We start from the raw sequence: 24,569 nt of genomic DNA on the forward strand, positions 1-24,569 counted from the left end.
CTGAGGTCAGCAATAAAGTGTAATGTGTAACAGAGAAGCTGCCTTTTTAGCCATGGGGGCTAGAGCAGCTCAGTGTCAAAGACAAAATGTTTAACTACTATTTCTTGATAAGTTTTTCCTTCCATTCTTTCTGTTTCCTACCCCTCCCTCTCCATTTGCCACACATCTATCCTGCCCACACTGCTCTGAGGCCTCTGTCTCTAGGTGACAGCACTCCCGCCATGGTGCCCTTTGATTCTTCATCTGAGAAGCAGCTCTTGATTCCTGTGTCAGCCCAGCTCAGTGAGCTCCCTTCACCTTTGAGCCAGATCAATCGAACTCCACGTCGGCACCAAATCCAGGCTGTCACAAGAGCTGGTTGAGCCTGTACTTACTGGTGTTTAGAAGAATGGAAGGAGATCATATGGAAACGTAACGGGTGTTTGAACAGGGTGGATGCTGAGAGGATGTTGCCCCTCTTGAGGGGATACGGTTTCAAAATGAGAGACTCCCATTTAAGACGGAGAGGAGGAGGAATTTCTTCTCTCAGAAGGCCGTTAGTGTTTGCAATTCTCTCCCCCTGAGGGCAGTGGAGGCTGGGTCATCGAATGTATTCAAGGCTGAGTTTTGAGTCAAGGGGGACAAGCAAGAAAGTGGAGTTGAAGCCACAATCACATCTGCCATGATCTTATTGAATAGTGGAGCAGATTTGATGGGCCAAATGGCCTACCCCTGCTCCTATTTCTCCTGATCTTATGGTCTTACACGCCAGTACTGAGGAAGTGCAGCATTGTTAGAGGTGCAAGTCCTTCACATGAGATGGTAAACTGAGGCCCCACCCTTCTCTGGTGGATATGAAAGATACTACAGCAGAATAGAGGAGCCCTGGTTAACATTTATCCTTCAACTAACACCATTTAAGCAGGATATCTGGTCATTCATATCAGCGTTGTTGGTGAGATCTGGCTGTTCATGCATTGGTGACGACACTTTAAATATATTTCCTTAGCTGCAAAGTTCTTTGGGCTGTCCTGAAGCTGGGAAAGGCACTTATAAATATTCCTTCCTCCTTTCATTGCAGAGCACAGCATGTCGCTGTTCCAGTGCATTGTTCCTCTAGGCATTGTTTCATTTGCACATCTAGTTCGCACTTGCTCATGCCTTCACAGCGTTTGTTAACCCGAGCAGTAAGTTTCCATGGCGACACATTAGAATCAGCCACCCCTCTATTCCACAATTTACCCTTGTTTCTTTGCTGCACTACAGCTTTAAGAACGTTATGAAATACATAAAATTCCAGGCATGGCCTCATTAAAGCCTGGTCTGATTGTAGTCTTTACTTTAACGTAACATTTGCCGGACCAATGTGGGTGCCTGCCTGGGCAGCAGCAGCAGTGCCCCCTCCCCCCTTCCCCATCCACTCAGTTAAGTCTGGGGGAGTGTACAGCGGGAGAGGGGAGTAGGGCGATTGAAGCCCTGGGGTAGGTATATGTAAGAGTCCTTCCTGATTATTTACTTTGTTCCCATTTCTTTTATGTCATTTTATTTTTTGGTCTGTGGACCCATAATTGGAATGTGCCTTTAAGCAGAAGACTCAAGGTTGAAGCAGCCTGCTTGTCAGGGCAGTGTTCCCAGCTTTTGTTTTTTGAGAGGAGAAGCCAAACTCCTCGGCATCGAGTGGCTCTTAGGAACCAGGTTTGGAGGGAGTTGGATGGATTGGTTGGCTGACAACTGGTGGGTTGGCATGGGACAGTGTTCTGCCTCACAGCAGTCAGCGATGGTTCCTGCCTAATGCTTTCTGATAGAACTGAGCAGAAGCTTCTGAAGGAGAGGAAAATTCTGAAGGAGAGAATCGATCTCCACTTGGAGAGGCAAGGGTTGATCAGGGATAGCCAGCATGGCTTTGTCAGCGGGAAGTCATGCCTAACAAATTTTATTGAATTTTTTGAACGTGACCAGGTGTGTAGATGATGGTAGCACAGCTGATGTAATTTACATGGATTACAGCCTTTGACAAGGTCCCACAAGGAGGCAAATGCACAGGGGATACAGGGCAACTTGATAAGGTGGATTAACATTTAAAAAACATTTTTAATTTTTAAATTTAGAGTACCCAATTCATTTTTATTCCAATTAAGGGGCAATTTAACATGGCCAATCCACTACTCTGTACATCTTTAGGTTGTGGGGGTGAAACCCACACAAACACGGGGAGAATGTGCAAACTCCACATGGACAGTGACCCAGAACCTGGGACCTTGGCGCTGTGAGGCAGCAATGCTAACCACTGCGCCACCATGCTGCCCAGGTGGATTAAGAATTGGCTTAACTGTAGGAGACAGAGGATGATGACAGACGGCTGCTTTAGTGACTGGAAACCAGTGTCCAATGGCGTACCACAGGGATCTGTGCCGGGCCCCCTATTGTTTGTCATTTATATAAACAACATAGATGACTAAGTGGGGGGTAGGATCAGTAAGTTTGTGGATGATGCAAAGATTGGGTGGTTAACAGTGGGTTACAGGAAGATATAGACGGGATGGCCAAATGGGCAGAAAAGCGGCAGATGGAAAAGTGTGAGGTGATACACTTTGGAAGAAGTCATTTTTTTAAAATTAAAAAAAAATACATTTAGAGTATCCAATTATTTTTTTTCCAATAAAAGGGCAATTCAGCATGGCCAATCCACCCAGCTTGCACATTTTTGTGTTGTGGGGGTGAGACCCACGCAGACACGGGGAGAATGTGAAAATGGAAGGAGTAATTTGACAGGGAAGTATTCAATGAATGGCACAACACTGGGAAGTTCCATGGAACAAAGGGAGTTTGTCCATAGATCTCAGAAGGCAGATGGTCAGGTTAATAGGGTGGTGAAAAAGGCACATGGGACACTTGACTTTATTAACTGAGGCCTAGATTTTAAAAACAGGGAGGTCATGTTGAAGTTGTATAGAACTTTGATGAGGCCACAGCTGGAGTACTGTGTGCAATTCTGCTCACCACATTATAGGAAGGATGTGATTGCACTGGAGGGGGTGCAGAGGTGGTTCACCAGGTTGTTGCCTGGAATGGAACATTTAAGTTATGAAGAGAGGTTGGATGGGCTTGGGTTGTTTTCGCTGGAACAGAGAAGACTGAGGGGTGACCTGATCGAGGTGTACAAGATTATGAGGAGCATGGACAGGGTGGATATGGAGCAGCTATTCCTCTTAGTTGAAGGGTCAGTTACGAGGGGACACAGGTTCAAGGTGAGGGGCAGGAGGTTTAGAGGGGATTTGAGGAAAAGCTTTTCTACCCAGAGAGTGGTGATGGTCTGGAATGCAATGCCTGGGTGGGTGGTAGAGGCGGGTTGCCTCACATCCTTTAGGAAGTACCTGGATGAGCACTTGGCACGTCCTAACATTCAAGGTTATGGGTCAAATGCTGGTAAATGGGATTAGGTAGGCAGGTCAGGGGCTTTTCATGCGTAGGTGCAGACTCGAGGCCGAAGAAACCTCTTCTGCACTGTAGTATTCTGTGATTCTGTGAGAAGTGTTTAGACCTTGGAAGTGGAAGGAACACTATCTCTCTCCTGCTTGCTGAAGTGAAAGAACTGCTTTATTGTTCTGAAAGCAGTGAGTGCCTGGCCCATCCTTTGTTGTGAACTTGTTGTGAAACTGAGTCTGCAGAGAAAGTGGACAACCTTGCCAGAATAAAAAATATCTCAAGCCTAGAATGTAGAAATATCAAAACAAAAGCTAAACTTCAGAAATATATTGACGAGAAATCATTCCAGTCTATATAAGATCCTTACCCTTTTATTTTTATTAATATTTTCTTTCCCTTTTCCATCTGTATTGTTTGTTTGTGTGTGCATGTGTGTGGGGTGGGGGAGGGGTGGGGGACGAGGGGGTATGGGAATGGGGTATTAGATCATCAGCTATATTTTCTGTCTTTAATTATAACACTGTACATAATAAAAAATTACTTGTGTTAGTTACAAACCTGGTGACTGCAGTTTATTGGGATCAGCCAAGTACCTCGGGTATTTTAAATCAAATTTAATTCCACCTGTGTTGCGACTCCGGGTCAAGTGGGGCTGGAATTGACCGCACACTAGCCCAGGGGGTCGTGACAACTCTTCACTCCAATTCCCCTGAATTAAAAGCTAACGTAACATTTGCTGAACCAACGTGGGTGGGTGCCTGCCTGCCTGTGCAGCAGCAGCTGCAACACCTCCGACCCTCTCAGTTATGCCTGGTATAGGCAGCACGGTGGCGCCATGGTTAGCACTGCTGCCTCACGGCGCCGAGGTCCCAGGTTCGATCCCGGCCTTGGGTCAATGGCCGTGTGGAGTTTGCGCATTCTCCCCGTGGCTTGGCCACGCTAAATTGCCCCTTAATTGTAAAATAATAATTGGGTACTCTAAATTTATTTTTTAAAAGTCTGGTGGAGGGTAGAACGGGAGACAGGAATGGGGACACTGAAGCCCTGGGGTAGGTTTGGGAGGGGCAGTGTGGGAGGGGGTGATCAAGGTCCTGGGGGGGTGGTATAGGAGGAAGTTGCAGCATTAATATGGAGGCACGTGTGAGGAATTGAACAAACAAATGTGATATAAAATAGTTAGTTCGAATATTAGTTACAATAATGTAGATGTGAGCCAGTCTGATAGTAGTGAGTTCACAAACAAAGGACAAGGGGATTCAGAAAGCATGGCAAGGATGGGGAAAGGTATGGTGGGTAACAAGAGGCCAAGGGTTAAGGAATGCAAAGTGAGCCAATCAGGATATACGGCCAGGTCAGGAGGTGTACAGGATGACCTATGAGAATCTTGTATGTGAAACTTGATGCCATTTGAATGAGATTTGTAAACATTTCTTTGTCTCCGATCTCACTCGGTTCTGGAGCTCCAGGAGACCGCTTGTGTGTTCTGAATCTCTGTGGAGCGAGTCAGCTTTGCAAGTTGGATAAAAATAAATAATACTATATCTACAAATCCATCTCGAGTTTTATTGAGGCCAGACTGACAGGTAAAGAATTCAATATTGTCACTTGGTGCCGAAACCCGGGATTTCTCCAGACGGTCACCGGCCAGCTGCGAAATCAGAATTAGACTGATATTGGACAAGGAAAGTGGAAATGGGCCCACAATGTGTGTAGCTGGAAAATGACCACATTTATTTTCTCCTCTTCTCACGGTCTGATTGGTCTGGTTACTCGCGGTTGGTACGGAAAGATCGTCTCGACGAAATCAAAGGTCAGTCTGGGGATTAGAAAATTAAAAATTCAGTTGATGTAGGTGCGACTGAGGGTTAAAAAAAAAACTGATGGGATATCATAAGATTGATAGTTCAGTTTTGAGTTGATTGTGGAATTGATGGGACGTCGGAAAGACGGTTTAGTTCCACGTGTGTGTGTTTTGGAATTGATGGGACGTCGGAAAGACGGTTTAGTTCCACATGTGTGTGTTTTGGAATTGATGGGACGTCGGAAAGACGGTTTGGTTCCACATGTGGGTGTTTTGGAATTGATGGGACGTCGGAAAGACAGTTCAGTTCTATGTGTGTTTTGGAATTGATGGGACGTCGAAAAGACGGTTCAGTTCCATGAGTGTTTTGGAAACTATAGTTGATTAAGCTAAAATTGTATCCTTGGACTGTAGTGGCGAACAACGCAGTCTTGAGGACTAGTTCGAGATTATGGGGAATTGCTTGGATAACATGAGTGATCCAGGCAGTTCATTACAAATATTATGTAATATTTATCCAGATAAAGCGAGTGATTTTAGAAAAATGTCAGCAGCTTTAAGGAAGAAATTGGGTGACGAATGGCCACTAGGGGGCACTAAAGATCTGGACATCATTAAGAAAATTCAGGGTGAAATTTGGAAAAAGAGCCAAAGTATGAAAGCAAAAGAGTTAATTGGATTATGGAGACAATATTGTCAAGAGGAGAGGGATAAGATCATGTTATCAAGTTGGCAAGAAAATGCCCTTAAAATGGGGATTCCAATTAGTGAAGGGGGGAACCAGAAAACTCTGGAGGTCATGAAAAAGGAGTGTGCATTCAAAATACGCGCAAGTAAAGCGAGGGAGACACCTAGCGGGGCAGACCCGAGTAAAAAAAATGGGCTAGGTAGTTCAATTACAGAGGCAGATGATGACCTGGAGAATTGGGCCATGTCGGGTAGAGTCCCGACTGCACCAGTAGCATTGTCTGCACTAATTCCAGAACCACCAGGGTATCATAATTTATATCCAGTCACTGCTCCCCAGATTCAGATCATGCCAGCCTCTCCAGACCCTTTGGTTGATAGTTTGGGTCCTATTTCTGCACCTTCACCATCCGTTAGAGAAGGGGAGCTCTGTTCCACAAGCCCAGTTAGCTCTAGGACCCGATCTCGGACAATGAGACAGGGGCCTGATCCTATCCAGAAACAATTACGCATACCACCTAGATCCCTTAAGACCGATATGGTAGGACAGAAAAGTATGGAAACAAAGAAAGAGGATGGGAATAGTTCTGAGGAGCCGGAGCTCCCCCTATCAGAAGGGAAGGACGTCGAAGTCTTTGAAGAGCCAGAGGAATCCGTTAAAGCGCCCCCTAGTGAGACTCTGAGACAGTTGCCGATTAGGAAAATACCCAACCCTGATGCTGCAACAGCATCAGCCCAGCCCACGATAGACATTTATTTCCCATGGAGACCCAGTGAGATGATGGCTATTCTGGCTGCAATCCCAGACAGGAAGAAATCTCCTGCTGCTTTCGTGGACTATCTGAGAACTACCATCTCAGTTTTATCAAGCTGATTCAAGGGACCTCTGGGCCCTAGTCCAGCAGGTTTTAACCCCCAGCAGAGTACCGCAGTCATCTCAACCACTTGAATTATGCTAGCCACGCCGCACTTCAGCAAGCCCATGCTTTGGACGATGATAGACGGGCACAAATCCTGAATGCGTTGAATGCCACATTTCAAAAGCCCATAAACATCTCAGCTATCTTAGACCTCAAACCTAAAAAGACTGAGGAGCCAGAGGAATTTCTGGAACATTTTAATAAAATCTACCGTGGGTAGTCAGGCGACTTGCTGTACCAAAATGGTCAGAATTCCCCTCAATATTGTGCTATGTTAATGCATTGCCTACCACCTTCCGTGGCTACTGCCGTGAAATGTAATAACATGAATTGGCCAGAGAACGACCCTTCCCAGATGGCCTGGGCAGTCAGATTTTATTGGAAGGAGGGTGTAGGCCAGGAAGGAGGCCCAGTTACAAAGATTAAGACTGAGTATGTAATGAAAAAGGATGATCTGAGACAATAACCAGCGGCAGATACAGTGGCTTACCAGCTGGTACCCCAATATTGTGACCTTGGGTGGGTGGATCAACACGGGGGAGGATATCAAACCCACCCAAATGGACCCTCAGCCCCTCTTTATGGCCCACCGGATGCACCAATGCTCTACAACTGCCGCCCCCTCTGAGGGGCCATTGGTCTACTGGGAAAAGAGGACGGGGCAGATATAGAGGGAGCAATGCATGTTTTAATTTTGGCCGTACAGATCACTGGCATCAGGAATGCCCCTTTAAAAGATGGGCAGCAGAAGGAGACTACCCGACCCAAAGGAGGGGGTACCCACCAAGGGGAGGACAGACGAGATACACTGACTTCTCCCAGGCAAACCCTTTCCCAACACAAGATTGACTAGCTAATTTAGTCATAAGGACTCTCCAATCGGACAGGGAACCTATTATCTCTCTGCAGATAGGAGATCAACATTACCCATTTGTAATCAACACTGGAGCAGCCATGTCTTTGGTGCAATCAGAACTTTGACTACCCCTATCCGAACACACCCAGCATTTGTCGGGGTTCCAAGGACAGGTGTGTGAGTATCCTATTTCTGAACCTGTGACAGTCACTTATGAGAATAAGTCTACAGATCATCAGTTTGTAGTGACTACTGGATTGGACTGTAACTTGTTGGCCCGAGATTTACTGTGTACCTTCCAGCTACAGCTAGAGTGCGGAGACGAAGGGGTAACGGTTCAATCATGGAGGATGAGACAACAGTGCTATATTTCTATCACACCCCAGTGGTGGACGTTAGACATTGAACATTCACTGCACCACGTTACCCTGGCCTATGACAGAACCGGACAGAACAGGGAGTTGGAGGACAAATACCGGCCGTTAATTGGGACCGAATGGCCAGTCAAGATTACAGCCACAGTCACGGGAAAAGAAGGTACAGTCGAATTTGTAACAATACCACCACATTTATGGCCACAGTCAGCTTCTGTAGGCCCTCATATTACATGTCAGTTCCACGACCAGTACCATGCCAAGGATCTGGGGCCTATGGTAAGGAGGGCAGTGGATCATTCAGACCCAACAGAGTACGCACTTCAGATCGCCAGGTAAATATTTATACTGACTCACAATACGCCTTTGGGGTAGTTCAAGACTTCGGACAGCTCTGGGAGAATAGGGGATTCCATACTTCGGCCGGCACGGAAATATCCCACCAGGGTTTAGTTAAGGAGAGCGCAGGCTCTCCTTATGCCCGCACAGATTTCCGTGTGACCTACTGCAGGCTCTCCTTATGCCCTGCAGATTTCCACCATTAAATGCGCTGCCCATACAAATTGTAAGACCCCAGTTGACGTTGGTAATGAAGGAGCAGATTGTGCAGCGCGGACAGCCGCGCAAATTCAGCAGGTGATGGTGCCTAAAATGTTAAGTCAGACTAAACGTTCTGCAATTAATAGGTCTGCCTCTGACAAGCCAATGCCAACCATCCAAGACGTCATAAGGTTACAGGAGGACGCTCCTGAGAGTGATAAACAAATGTGGAAACAGTGAGGTTGTACATATGATTCTGTTTCCTCTTTATGGACCACGCCAGCACATCAGACTTGTATGTCTGATGTACTGGATTTATGGGTCATCGAATGTGTACACTTTGTAACTCATTGTGGGGCTCGGGGAACTAGTGATTTGTTGCTAGACACTTGGTGGCACCCTAAAATGCAGGGGCTGGCCCAGAGTATCAGTAATCGGTGTTTGATTTGTCAGCAATATAACACCGGCAAAGGTATCCCTTGTGGTATGGGGCAAACCCCGTTGCCCAGTGGTCCCTTTGAGACGCTCCAAATGGATTACATTGAGTTGGAAAGGTGTCAATGTTATAAATATGTTTTGGTCATTGTGGATGATAATAAAGCTGCTCCTGTGGTTAAAGTTCTGATGCGGGAAATCATTCCCCGGTACAGCATACCAGCTCAGATAAGTTCTGATAACGGGCCGCATTTTATTGGACAGATTAACAAGGAGTTTTGCTCCCAGTTGGGCATACGCCAGCAGTTACACTGTGCGTACAGACCGCACGCGGCCGGGTTGGTTGAGAGACACAATCAGACCCTCAAAACTAAATTGGCTAAATTAAGAGCTGACACGGGACTGGCGTGGCTTAAGTTGCTCCCCGTTGCCCTCTTCCAGCTGCGGGTTACACCTGCGGGACTGGCCCGGCTCTCTCCTGCCGAGATCCTATATGGCACGCCCCTTAGAACTCCCTGGAGCTTGCATGTTCCCAGACTGGTTCAGTTTCACCATATGACTGAAGAAATGACTACCTATGTTCTAGCCCTCACTAAGGTCCTCAAGGAGCTTCAAGGCCAGGTCCGCACGGCTCACCCGTCACCGTCCCCATTACATAGCTCGCTTTCAGTGCAGCCTGGTAGTTATGTCATGGTCAAAAATTGGACTCGGAAAGGGTCGGAGCCACGATGGGAGGGGCCCTTCCAAGTTCTCCTTACTACCCCCACTGCAATTAAAGTGGAGGGGTGGAGTGCTTGGGTCCACCTCCACCACTGTAAAAAGGTCGGTCACTAACCTGCCTCCCTTCCCCAGCGTTGTTTTACAGGTGTGGAGCATGATGGGGTGGCTACGCACCACCTGTGTAATCTTCGGCCTCGCCTCGCTTGAAGTGACATCGGCGACGGAAATGGAAAAGGGAAATATCATCTACATCTGTAACCCCAACCAAACTACAAGGACATTTCATTTATGCAGAGGTGATGTCCCCATATATGAGGACATGGTATCGACTCATGGAAGATCATCAGGTTAACGGACAATGCAGGACTCATGAAGCAATTGCACCCGTCCCGGCGATGGGAAGGGAACATTGCATGGACATTGCCTTGTTTTTGGAGTACATGTAAATTTGATTGTGGATGTGTTAAGATTGGTGCCATAAAGGTAAAGTCAGACCGTGCGGAGAGGGTAGGAAGGGGTTGTGAGAGAGAGAGAGAGGGGGAGACTAGAGAGAGGACGGGACGTGTGAGGAGGGGAGTACAACTAGAGCATAAGTTATCAGGAGATACACTTAATTCATTTAGGACCCGGAATGAGGGAAACCTGGGCAGTATGAATCTCTTCTACCAGAACTACCACCGCTTGTATGGCCAGGGATGGTTTGTCTGCTACCCGAACCCTGCATCGGTGTCTAGGTTATTTTCTGTTTCACCGCTTTGGGGCACTTCCCAAATGGTGGTTCATTGTCAGCGTTCCGAGCCACCGCCCGAGCAAGTCACTCTTCCTTACGATCCGGGTTAAGCACCACTGGCTATTTGCCTTCCCCTTCCTCGAGATAATTCCCACTCACAGTATGATAAGCTGCTTGGGGTAACTGGGGATTCGGAGGTTGGAAGGACTGGTTGATAAATATGGCCATGTATTTAGCAGTGGCACTCAGCTGCATCTTTGTGGGCCTGCCATCCTTAAATGCGTGATGGGTAAAATGCAGGGTGCACTGGAACAGATAGACGCCCCTAGAATCTTGGCTGTTAGGATCCACGAGGGTACAGCGGATGACGGGGGGCTGCAACAGGAATTGGAAATGCAGCGACGAATCTTCTTAGATGAGGGGTCGTAGCTACGGTATGGACCGATGGGTTATCATGAAATAATAAAAGGAGGGAATGTGGAATTGAACAAACGAATGTGATATAAAATAGTTAGTTCGAATAAATGTGAGCCAGTCTGATAGTAGTGAGTTCACAAACAAAGGACAAAGGGATTCAGAAAGCATGGCAAGGATGGGGAAAAGGATGGTGGGTAACAAGAGGCCCAGGGTTAAGGAATGCGAAGTGAGCCAATCAGGATACATGGCCAGGTCAGGAGGTGTATAGGATGACCTATGAGAATCTTGTATGTGAAACTTGATGCCATTTGAATGAGATTTGTAAACATTTCTTTGTCTCCGATCTCACTCGGTTCTGGAGGTCCAGGAGACCGCTTGTATGTTCTGAATCTCTGTGGAGCGAGTCAGCCTTGCAAGTTGGTTAAAAATAAATAATACTATACCTACAAATCCATCTCGAGTTTTATTGAGGCCAGACTGACGGGTAGAAAATTCAATATTGTCAGGTGCAGCACATATGTGAAATATTCACATAGCGTACACTACACTTATGGAGCATCTACATTTGATGTAAAGTATAAGACTGTCTTATAAATACCTGCAATGTCCCCATTCATTACATTTTCAGATCTTTGCTGAAATAATTTCTGAGTGTAACTTTTTGCAAGGCAAACCTTTCTATTCTGCTGGTAACCAGTATAGTGAAAACAAATAAATATACAGCTACACAAAGGCATATTTCTATGTGATTTATTTTGAAAGTAATTGAGGTCTTTATTACAGACTAGTACAATTGGACTGTTAATGTACTCTGCATGCAAATACACCGCCACATTGTGCAAATATTGATCTCTTTATGGTTATTCTTATTAAATATTCACTATACATGTGAGCTAACTTCAACTTTGAAAAATGCAAACTCCGGAGTGCTGCTCAAACCATCTTTGTAGAGGCATGGGCAGCTCGGTGGCGCAGTGGGTTAGCCCTGCTTCCTCACAGCGCCGAGGTCCCAGGTTCAATCCGGGCTCTGGGTCACTGTCTGTGTGGAGTTTGCACATTCTCCCCATGTTTGCGTGGGTTTCACCCCCACAACCCAAAGATGTGCCGGCTAGGTGGATTGGCCATGCCAAGTTGCCCCTTAATTGGAAAAAATGAATTGGGTACTCTAAATTTTTTTAAAAAAAATCTTTGTAGAGGTGCAGGAGGAAGCCCCTCGTCATTCAATACGATCATGGCTAACCTGTGCCTCATCCCTATTATCCATATTAGTTCCATATCCCTTATCTTACTTGACAAAAATCAATCAGCATCAGCTTTGAAAATTTCCCGTAGTCCCTGGATCCACGGTCTTTTTTGGGAGACTGAGATCCAGTTTTCTACAACCCTTTGTGTGAAAAACTGTTTCCTGATTACATTCCTTTCAAGATTTTCCTGTTTCTTTTCAACTCACCAACCAGAGGAAATAATTTCCCTCTTCCTCACGTGTTGAATTTGTTTAACGTTTTAAACATCCTCATGTGATCCGCCCCTCACATTTATAACTCGCGGATCCCAGCTACGTTTATGCAAACTACCCACAAGATTCAACCATTTCAACCCTGGCAATATTCTGGTGAATCTGCATTTTGCACACCCTCCAAGACCAACATATCTTTGGTGAGGTGCGGTGTCAACACTGAACACAGCATTGTTCAGCATTGTTCAGTATTGATGCCGTAGCTCAGCAACAGGTCTCTCCAATGAAAGTAAAATAATGTTGTTCCCTTTATATTCCAGCACCCCCCCCCCCCCCCGCCCCCCCACACCCACAAGCTCCCCCACCACCCCAGACAAAGATCAAAATTACATTTGTCTAAATTATATGTACATGGACAGTCAAAATCTTTTCTCCTCTACAATTCCTATACAGCGAGAGGACACCTCAGAGGGCAGTGAGGCTATATGGGTAGAGATCAGGAATAAGAAGGGTGCAGTCACAATGTTGGGGGTATACTACAGGCCTCCCAACAGCCAGCGGGAGATAGAGGAGCAGATAGGTAGACAGATTTTGGAAAAGAGTAAAAACAACAGGGTTGTGGTGATGGGAGACTTCAACTTCCCCAATATTGACTGGGACTCACTTAGTGCCAGAGGCTTAGACGGGGCAGAGTTTGTAAGGAGCATCCAGGAGGGCTTCTTAAAACAATATGTAAACAGTCCAACTAGGGAAGAGGCGGTACTGGACCTGGTATTGGGGAATGAGCCCGGCCAGGTGGTAGATGTTTCAGTAGGGGAGCATTTCGGTAACAGTGACCACAATTCAGTAAGTTTTAAAGTACTGGTGGACAAGGATAAGAGTGGTCCGAGGATGAATGTGCTAAATTGGGGGAAGGCTAATTATAACAATATTAGGCGGGAACTGAAGAGCATAGATTGGGGGCGGATGTTTGAGGGCAAATCAACATCTGACATGTGGGAGGCTTTCAAGTGTCAGTTGATAGGAATACAGGACCGGCATGTTCCTGTGAGGAAGAAAGACAAATACGGCAATTTTCGGGAACCTTGGATGACGAATGATATTGTAGGCCTCGTCAAAAAGAAAAAGGAGGCATTTGTCAGGGCTAAAAGGCTGGGAACAGACGAAGCCTGTGTGGCATATAAGGAAAGTAGGAAGGAACTTAAGCAGGGAGTCAGGAGGGCTAGAAGGGGTCATGAAAAGTCATTGGCAAATAGGGTTAAGGAAAATCCCAAGGCTTTTTACACTTACATAAAAAGCAAGAGGGTAGCCAGGGAAAGGGTTGGCCCACTGAAGGATAGGCAAGGGAATCTATGTGTGGAGCCAGAGGAAATGGGCGAGGTACTAAATGAATACTTTGCATCAGTATTCACCAAAGAGAAGGAATTGGTAGATGTTGAGTCTGGAGAAGGGGGTGTAGATAGCCTGGGTCACATTGTGATCCAAAAAGACGAGGTGTTGGGTGTCTTAAAAAATATTAAGGTAGATAAGTCCCCAGGGCCGGATGGGATCTACCCCAGAATACTGAAGGAGGCTGGAGAGGAAATTGCTGAGGCCTTGACAGAAATCTTTGGATCCTCGCTGTCTTCAGGGGATGTCCCGGAGGACTGGAGAATAGCCAATGTTGTTCCTCTGTTTAAGAAGGGTGGCAGGGATAATCCCGGGAACTACAGGCCGGTGAGCCTTACTTCAGTGGTAGGGAAATTACTGGAGAGAATTCTTCGAGACAGGATCTACTCCCATTTGGAAGCAAATGGACGTATTAGTGAGAGGCAGCACGGTTTTGTGAAGGGGAGGTCGTGTCTCACTAACTTGATAGAGTTTTTCGAGGAGGTCACTAAGATGATTGATGCAGGTAGGGCAGTAGATGTTGTCTATATGGACTTCAGTAAGGCCTTTGACAAGGTCCCTCATGGTAGACTAGTACAAAAGGTGAAGTCACACGGGATCAGGGGTGAACTGGCAAGGTGGATACAGAACTGGCTAGGCCATAGAAGGCAGAGGGTAGCAATGGAGGGATGCTTTTCTAATTGGAGGGCTGTGACCAGTGGTGTTCCACAGGGATCAGTGCTGGGACCTTTGCTCTTTGTAGTATATATAAATGATTTGGAGGAAAATGTAACTGGTCTGATTAGTAAGTTTGCAGACGACACAAAGGTTGGTGGAATTGCGGATAGCGATGAGGACTGTCTGAGGATACAGCAGGATTTAGATTGTCTGGAGACTTGGGCGGAGAGATGGCAGATGGAGTTTAACCTGGACAAATGTGAGGTAATGCATTTTGGAAGGGCTAATGCAGGTAGGGAATATACAGTGAATGGTAGAACCCTCAAGAGTATTGAAAGTCAAAGAGATCTAGGAGTACAGGTCCACAGATCACTGAAAGGGGCTACACAGGTGGAGAAGGTAGTCAAGAAGGCATACGGCATGCTTGCCTTCATTGGCCGGGGCATTGAGTATAAGAATTGGCAAGTCATGTTGCAGCTGTATAGAACCTTAGTTAGGCCACACTTGGAGTATAGTGTTCAATTCTGGTCGCCACACTACCAGAAGGATGTGGAGGCTTTAGAGAGGGTGCAGAAGAGATTTACCAGAATGTTGCCTGGTATGGAGGGCATAAGCTATGAGGAGCGATTGAATAAACTCGGTTTGTTCTCACTGGAACGAAGGAGGTTGAGGGGCGACCTGATAGAGGTATACAAAATTATGAGGGGCATAGACAGAGTGGATAGTCAGAGGCTTTTCCCCAGGGTAGAGGGGTCAATTACTAGGGGGCATAGGTTTAAGGTGAGAGGGGCAAAGTTTAGAGTAGATGTACGAGGCAAGTTTTTTACGCAGAGGGTAGTGGGTGCCTGGAACTCACTACCGGAGGAGGTAGTGGAGGCAGGGACGATAGGGACATTTAAGGGGCATCTTGACAAATATATGAATAGGATGGGAATAGAAGGATACGGACCCAGGAAGTGTAGAAGATTGTAGTTTAGTCGGGCAGTATGGTCGGCACGGGCTTGGAGGGCCGAAGGGCCTGTTCCTGTGCTGTACATTTCTTTGTTTGTTCTTTGTTCCTAATCTGATCAAGAAAATATTAACATTTTTCAGTCTCAGGTCCTGAGGTGATCAACTCAAACGTCCCCACAGTCAAGTCCATCTTTTAGAAGAATACAACTGCACTTTAAAAATATATATGCAGGGCAGGATTCTCCGATTCCCCCAGCCGTTTCTTGATGATCCGCCGTTCACTGGCGGCGGGATTCCCTACCTCTTGTCAGTGGGATTTCCTGTTGAAGCCACCTCACGCCGCCGGAAAACCCGTGGGCTGCCGGCAGGAACAGAGAATCCCAATGGCCGGAGGATTCCGGCCATTAATTCTCATGCTGCCAATATCATTGGAATGTCTTGTGGCGTAGTGGGTAGCATTCCTGACTCTGAGACTTGATGGCCAAAGGAAAGTGTGTTCATAACGTGGCCGGTGATTTGGCGCTTCACCATCATTATCCATGCAGGTTGCCATAGCAACTCAGAGTCCCCAAGTGATTTGTAAAACATCACCAAGTATCACTGGCAAGAGTAGCATTTTTTGCTCTTCAGTAGTTGGTGGAGACCGTCTTCTTAAACAATTGCAGTTTGGTAAAGATCTCTCACAGTAATTGTTTGGGGAACATTCCAGGATTTTAACCGAGTAGCGATGAAGGAATGGTGATATAATTCCAAGGCGGAATGGTGTGTGACCTGGAGGTGGCACAGAGTCAAATTCACAGGATATTCCTAAATAGTTTTGAAAGGGACAGAAAACCTAATGGGTATAGGCATAGAGATTGGGAAATCCCTCAGAACTGCTCTCACTCCACGTGTAGGGGATTCTGTCACACTGTTGGTGATTGGGAGCGGCACTGTGGGATTTCCTGGACAGAATCTTTCCACAATGTCAGTTTGGTAAGTTTGAGTCAATTAGTAATGCTGAAAAAAAGCGTTTAAGTCCCACATCAAGCAGCCCCTGACTCAGATCTTTCATCCTCCTGCTCTCTTCCTAAGTGTTCCTTGGACCTCCCCTCTGAGATATCCAGCCTGCCTTAAAATAGTGTCGGTGAAGCCTCGATTTCTCTCCTACACCAACATTGTGTGGCTGGATGGGCAAAGAATAGTCAGCCATGGCTCCGTGCTGACCCGCTCACCTCAGAGTCAGATGGTTGGGTGTTCAAGCCCCTCTCCAGAGACTGAATGTGAAATCTAGGCTGACATTCCGGTCAGTACTGAAGGAAATGATTGGCGGAATAATGCGCTCTGTACACAGTGCTGAGCTGCACAGACGTTTTCTCACCAGATTCTCTGTGCACAGAAATTCTGAGGGTGTGGTTTTCGCCGTCACGCTGGTGGGGCAGGGCCTGATAGAGCTGGCAATGCCGAGGAACCACCCCCCCTCCTCCCACCCCCCGCAATGGAGCTCACCAGAGGGCCGACCCTGGCACTGACTCTGGTGGGATGACACTTCCTGGTTGGCACTGTCAGGGTGCCAGGGCATGTCTCTCCCCCAGCGGGTTCCCCTTGACTGCTTTTTAAAAATACCTGTTGTAAACCTTGCCAATGTGACGTCACGTTGGAAAGGGGGGAATTCCTTATCTGGGGGACCATATAGAGGGGACGTCCTTTAAGCATATGCAAAGTCATTCAAATGGATTTGAATCGTTACGTCATTGACAAGGGAGGGGGAAATCAGAGAATGTGATCTCGCCACCGAGATTCTCATTCCCGCAGTCTCGTGAGATTTTCAGATGAGACATTAAACCATCCCTCGTTCTCGCCCTCATGATTCTCTCTCCTGTCAAGGAGACATAAAATTCCCATGGTACTATTCAAAGAAAGGTATGTCATTTTGGTCAATTATTTCACCATGGAAACGCTGACCTAGAAACTCAATTGCAATCAAAAATAGCCGTGCAGGGTTGGGATATATGTGCACCACGCAAAATTGATGCTGACAATTCATTCCCATGAGGCAGACTTACATCTGAGAGGACTTGCATTTCAAAAGCACCTTTCACAACCTCAGCTTATCCCAAAGTTCTTTACAGCTAACAACGTACTTTTAAAGTGTAGTCACCTCTTCTATGGAAGGAAATACAATGCCAAAGGGGGCACAGCAAGATTCCATAACAATATGATCAATGACCAGATCATCAGCTTAAGGATGAAGGATGTCAACTGAGGGTTAAATATTGGCCAGGAGGCTGGGAAGAATGCTCCTTCCACTCCCTGCTCTCCAGACTCAACATTAAGTAAAATAATCGCAGATCTTAAACTCAACCCCCATTTGTTCGAATGCCAACTCGTGATGACGACTCAGCTCTGCCCATTGACACCGTCGCCAGACTTATCTTTTATTCCTGTACTTGCTTCATGAGATCCACTTTTGTCTGGCACCACCATCCTGTTTGGCATTTAATCTCTCCTCTTCTCCTTTCCTCCCCTCCCCCCGACCCGCACTTGCTTAACACCTGTTACATCTCGGACTTTTCCCAGTTCACCCGAGTTGGGCTGGATTTGACTTCTTTCTACGGGGCGACGGAGGTGGAATGGAAAGTGAGCGGTGTGCCCGGCCCTGTCTCTGCCATCTCACTGTGGTAAACCAAGCATTGGACACCAATTAGCAGCGACCTCTTGGAAAGGTGGCCAATTTCCAGTGTGAAGGGGGCTCCAGGCCCAACCTGGTGCCTTGGGCCGGGATTTTCTGGCCTTGCTGTGGCAGCATCTGCCGCAGGGATGCGGTTGGCCAGCCGACCAAAAGTCCACTGATGTTCGGCGGGTCCGGCTGATTCCGGCAGCGGGCCAGGCTGGAAAATCGCAGCCTAGCCGGCGACATCAGGCGGAAGGCCAGTTATGCCATTAACAGGACGTCAGTCACTACAAACATAAAGGTTCCTGCTCTCCCAATCTTCTTTTATTTCCAATGGCAGACACCAAAAGTTCAAAATGATCTAAAAACCCTTCCAGATGTTGCCCCGCTTCCCTTGCAGGGTTTGCTGCTATATTCAGACATGGTCCCAGTGGCAGGCCATTACACTCACCCTTGTGCCACCTCCCTAGAGCTTCCATGAAACACCCACAAACTGTTTCATGTCCAACCCCTGGAAAATGCAGTGAACATCGAGAAATTGCAGATGATTAGATCATTAGCTAGCTTAATAGTTTGTTTGGAACCACTGGCTTTTGGAGCCTAGCTCCTTCATCAGGTGAGTGGTAATTGGTCATTTCAAAATGGCGGATGGGCTTCTGTCATGTGAGATTACCTTTAAGAAATGGGTGTGTAAATAAATATCTGTAGTGAGAGTACCTTTAAGAAATGGGTGTTTACTACTGCAGTGATGTCAGAGAGTGGGTGGAGCTAGGCTGTCTGTCAGCTTTTTACTTTCGTTTTAGGCTGTTTGCTGCAGGGTGTGTTTTAGTTTTGTTTTAAGTGTTGGAGCTGAAGCCAGACAGAGCAGGTGTACTGTTGATCTCTCTGCCATGAAAAGACTATCTTTTGATCATTTGATGAATTCAGAATTATAAATGTTCGCAGTGGTGAATGTAAACCTAATGTACTTCTGGTAAAAGGTGCTTTACGTCTTATGGATGTTAAAAGGAAACTTAAAGGATTACTTAGTGTTGTATTCTTTGGGGGTTGTATTTGAATTAATAGTTGCTAAGATGTTCACTGTATGTTTTAAAAAGGTTAACTTGAGGTCATAGAATAAATATTGTTTTGCTTTAAAAAGTTATTTTCCATTTCTGCTGTACCACACCTGTAGAGTGGGCCGTGTGCTCCCCATACCACAATCTATTAAATGTTGTGGGTCAGGTGAATTCCATGATATACTTTGGGGTTCTCTAAACCCTGGCCCATAACAAATTGGGGGCTCGTCCTGGATAAAAGTCTATCTATTAGATTGGCTTTGTGAACTTAAAAATAGTGAGGGGTGAGCATATTGTGGGTGCTTTTCAGGTGTGGTATTTTAATTTAAGTAGGGAGTGTGTTGTGGACAATGGCTCTTTCAGAGGCTCTGACGTTTTTGGGGATGGAGATGGTCACATGCAGTACCTTACGAACAGAGACTAAAAGCAGACTGTTAGATTTGGCAAAAACATTGCAGTTAACATTACCTGACAAAATGCGAAAAGATGAGGTAATTATGGCGGTGTCTAAGCATTTAAAGTAGCCTGAGATACAGTTTGACTCATTGGAAATGGCAAAAATTCAGTTACAAATTAAACAAATGGAACATGAGAAAGAATTAAAGCAGCTTGAATACGAAAGAGAGAGAGAGGAAAAAGAAAAGGAGACAGAAGAAAGGAGAAGAGAAAGAATAGCCCGAGCAGAACAAAACGAAAGAGAAAGGGAGATACAGATCAAGGAAAAAGATAAAGAGAGTGAGTTTGAACTTCAGAAAATGGCCATGAAACATGACAGTCAGTTAAAATTGGCAGACGTAAAGGGAAACGTACAGTTGGATGATAGTGATGAGGATAGTGAGAAAGAGCGTCAAAGTCGAAGGCTTGGTGAGAATCTATTTAAATATGTCCAAGCATTGCCAAGGTTTGACGAGAAGGAGGTAGAACCCTTTTTCATTTCATTTGAGGAGGTGGCTAAACAAATGAAATGGCCACAGGACATGTGGGTATTACTGATTCACACAAAGTTGATAGGTAGGGCTAGTGAAGTCTTTGCATCACTACCGGTGGAGGTATCTGGGTCGTATGAGGAGGTGAAAAAATCCATCTTCGGTGCATATGATCTGGTGCCTGAAGCCTCCAGACAAAGGTTTAGAAATTTAAGGAAAGAATTTGGTCAAACATACATGAAGTTTGAAAGGCTCAAACAGAGTAATTTTGATAGGTGGTTACGGGCTTTGAAAATAGACCAAACATATGAAGCTCTCAGAGAAATTATACTTTTGGAGGAGTTTAAAAATTCAATTCCTGATGTAGTGAGAACTCCTGTGGAAGAGCAGAGGAATAAAACTGCGAGGTTAGCAGCAGAAATGGCAGATGATTATGAATTAGTTCATAAATCAAAGCTTGGTTTCCGACATCAGTTTCAGCCTGTGAGGGATAGAAACTGGGGACATGAGAAATACTCAAGTGGTAAAGGTAAAGGTGATCTGATGGGAGATAATAAGGAGAGTGTACCTCAGATTAAAAAAAGAAATCCAGGAGGGTGGAAAAGAGATGAAAAGTTTCAAATGTTTTCACTGTAATAAACTAGGCCATGTAAAGTCACAGTGTTGGTGGTTGAAGAAAAGCACTGGGAAGGCTGATGCGATAAAACAGGATAAGACAGTAGGGTTTATTAAAGTGGTAAAGGAAAGCCCAAGTGAAGCAAAGGAGGTGCAAAAGATTGTACAGCCTGATCAAGAGGTGATTGATAAGAAGGTTCCAAATCTCATTAAAGAATTTACTTGTATGGGTAAAGTTTACTCATGTGTATCAGGAGGAGCAGGTAAAGAAGTCACAATTTTAAGAGCTACGGGAGCTAGTCAATCTTTAATGGTAATAGATGAGGAGTTATGTGGTTTGGGAAGATGTTGCCAGGAAAGGTGGTAATATGTGGAATTCAAGGTGAGAGGAGGAGTGTTCAATTATATAAAGTAAGGTTGGAAAGTCCAGTGCTGAAGTGGTAGCAGTAGTAATAGAGAAGCTATCTTGTCCAGGAATACAGTTTATCTTGGGTAATGATATAGCTGGATCGCAGGTGGGAGTGATGCCTACTGTGGATGATAAGCCAGTGGAAAATCAGACAACTAAAGTGTTGAAGGACGAATATCCTGGGATTTTTCCGGATTGTGTAGTAACAAGGTCGCAAAGTCACAGGTTAAGACAAAAGGAGAAATCAAAGAGTGAAGATGAAGTTGAAGTGCAATTATCAGAAACGATTTCTGATAAGATGGTTGAAAAAGAACAAAAATAGGTGGAGGATGAGGCGGATATTTTTAGTTCCGGAAAATTGGCGGAGTTACAACAAAACGATATAGAAATAAAACGGATGTATCAGAAAGCATATACGGAAGAGGAATCTGAGTGTCTACCAGAGTTATTACCGTAAAAGTGATGTCTTGATGAGGAAATGGAGACCTCTCCATATGCAGGCGGATGGAAAGTGGGCAGAAGTTCATCAAGTAGTATTGGCGGTAGGGTATAGAAAGAAGGTGTTGCGAGTTGCACATGAGGTACCAGTGGGAGGTCATTTGGGAATAAGAAAAACTCAAGCTAAAATGCAAAAACATTTTTATTGACCTGGACTACATAAAGATGTAGTTAAATTTTTCAATCATGTCACACATGTCAAGTGATAGGGAAACCTCAAGCAGTGATAAAACCAGCGCCCTTAATACCCATTCCAGCATTTGAGGAACCTTTTACAAGGGTCCTAATTGATTGTGTAGGACCGCTTCCTAAAACAAAAGTGGGAATCAATATCGTTTGATGATAATGGATGTGTCTACTAGGTTTCCAGAGGCCATTCCGATACGTAATATTACAGCTAAAAAGATTGTGGAGGAGTTACTTAAATTCTTTACCAGATATGGACTACCCACAGAAATACAATCGGACCAAGGGTCAAATTTTACCTCAAGGTTATTCAAAGAAGTTATGGATAGCTTAAGAATAAAACAATTTAAATCAACTGCGTATCATCCAGAATCGCAGGGAGTGTTATAAAGGTGGCATCAGACATTAAAGACAATGTAAAGGGCTTATTGTCACGATTATCCAGAGGATTGGGATAAAGGAATTCCATTTGTACTGTTTACAATTAGGGATGCACCTAATGAATCAGTAAAATTTAGTCCTTTTGAATTAATTTTTGGTCATGAGGTAAGGGGACCACTTAAATTGATTAAGGAGAAATTGGTGAGTGAGAAATCGGAAATTATATTATTGGATTATGTGTCAAATTTTAGGTAACGATTAAATAGAGAAGGTGAATTGGCGAGACAACATTTAAAAGTTGCACAAAAGGTGATGAAATGGGTAGCAGACAAGAAATCCAAAGTTTGTCGTTTTGCCTGTGGAGATAAATTTTTCTGTTGTTACCAGTGGTAGGTGAACCTTTAAAAGCAAGGTTTTGTGGACCTTATCAGATTGAAAGGAAATTAAGTGAGGTGAATTATGTGGTAAAAACACCAGATAGAAGGAAGACTCACCGAGTGTGTCATGTGAATATGCTTAAAAGGTACTTTGAAAGGGAAGGAGAGAAAAAGGAAGTTTTAATGATTCTAACTCAAAGTGACAGACCAAACCAGATGACTGTGAATTTGACATACCTATAATTAAATTGGAAAATGAGGATGTTCTTAAAAATTGGGATAGATTGTTGAGTTACCTTCCAGAGGAAAAACAGACTGACCTGGAGGAGTTATTGATATCACATGGGCAAGTTTGTGGAGATAAATTGGGAAATACTAAAATGGCTATACATGATGTAGATGTGGGAAAGGCTGTTCCAATCAAACAACATCCATATAGACTTAACCCTTCAAAATTGGCACAGGAGCTTAAAAATGGCATAATTGAAGTAGGTTGCAGCCAATGGAGCCCATAGTGATGGTACCGAAACCAGACGGTACCCAATGGTTGTGTGTGGACTATAGAAAGGTTAATGTAGGTACAAGAATGGTCTCTTACCCTATCCCACGTTTGGAGGATTGCATTGAGAAAATGGGACAATCAACTTTTATTTCCAAACTGGATTTACTTAAAGGTTATTGACAGTGAAGGAGTGGGCAGGGAAGGAATAGAGAGGGAGTGGGCAGAGAAGGAGTGGACATAGAAGGAGTGGGCATGGAAGGAGTGGGCAGGGAAGGAGTGGGCACGGATGGAGTGGGCACAGATGGGGTGGGCACAGATGGAGTGGGCAGGGAAGGAGTGGGCAGGCAGGGAAGGAGTGGGCAGGGAAGGAGTGGGCTGTCATGGTCACTTTGGGGTGGGGAGGGAGTAGAAGAAAAGGATGAGAGTAGGGCAGTGAGCCATCAGTTGCCCAAATTCTCCCGGGCGGGATTCTCTGTTGCCTGCCGCCAATATTGTAATCGGTGATCGGGCGGAGAATCCCTTCCGACGGCCATATCGGGGGGGGGGGGGGGGGGGGGGGGGCGCCGTTTTGACGCCTGTTTTCTATTCTTTCCCCCTCCGAATGGGTTCATCGAGTGGCACGCCGCATGCCGTTGGAACGGCATTGGCGTATCTTCGGAAGGCCCTCCCCCGATGCTCCTCCCCCAATGGGCCGAATTCCCGTGTGGTCTGAGAGGTCGGGAACCCAGTGTGGTGGTCGCAGACTGTGTCCAGCGCTGCCACAGTCGGCCGGGAGCTGTGCTGCTGGCCGGGGGGGTGGGGGGGGGGCTCCCCTGAGGGCTGGGGAGACTGGTGGGGGTGGCCAGGGAGTGGCCAGGGGGGCAGAATTTGGCAGGTCAGGTCATGTTGTACGGCACGACCGCTGCAGGTCGTTGCCATGCGCAGCCACAGACCCGGCCATTCTCCGGCCATTTTTGGCGTGGCAGCTGGGAGTTTTACCCAGCGTGGCTGCTCGCCCCTCACCGGTCCCAGGATCGGTGAGGGTTCTGCGCCGATTTTGGCATCGTAAAATGCCCTCAGTTCCCGGGTGGCACTTAGCGCCAAAATCGGAGAATCCAGCCCCAAACCTTTGAGTGTTATCTGTACTCGGGTAGCATTTAAAATTAGCATCCCCCAATCCCCACAATCATGAGTTTCCAAGATGGAGTGAAGCAAGGGTGGGGAATGGAGAAACGTTAGCTTGGTGAGACTGGGAACTTTCTCTGGGGCTGTCGGTTAAGTTAAAAGTCATTATGCATTCAACTTCATTAATGATGAAAATGAGAGATTGGTGATGACAAAAGTACTGCTCTGATTACAACCGGCACAATTAACCAATCTTTTGTCCTTCAGATACTGCTGGAATTGTGGCACAGTTCCAAAATGTTCTCTCTCCATTTCAGTTTCGTCTTTATCTTAATATGAATGTGTTCAATGGTTTTTACCCTCTGTGGTGGTATGTATTAGGGGTAATACGGTACACCACGTGTCGACAGGCTATTGGTGGAGGGATGCCAGGTCCTGATAGGATCTGCCACCTACTGGACTCCACCCAGAAATGCCGGTATAAGAACCCAGTTTTTCCCTCCATTTCCCTCAGCAGCTGCA

General features: G+C 45.8%; 1 protein-coding gene across 1 annotated transcript in view; it reads right to left on the reverse strand.

The window, feature by feature from the left end:
- The window catches only part of tmcc3 (transmembrane and coiled-coil domain family 3), a 243,912-nt gene that overhangs the window by 99,662 nt on the left and 119,681 nt on the right, over positions 1 to 24,569 (reverse strand). The gene's annotated exons all lie outside the window — the stretch shown is intronic.

Source organism: Scyliorhinus torazame, chromosome 13 (assembly GCF_047496885.1).
Source record: "Scyliorhinus torazame isolate Kashiwa2021f chromosome 13, sScyTor2.1, whole genome shotgun sequence".
Lineage (NCBI taxonomy): Eukaryota > Metazoa > Chordata > Chondrichthyes > Carcharhiniformes > Scyliorhinidae > Scyliorhinus > Scyliorhinus torazame.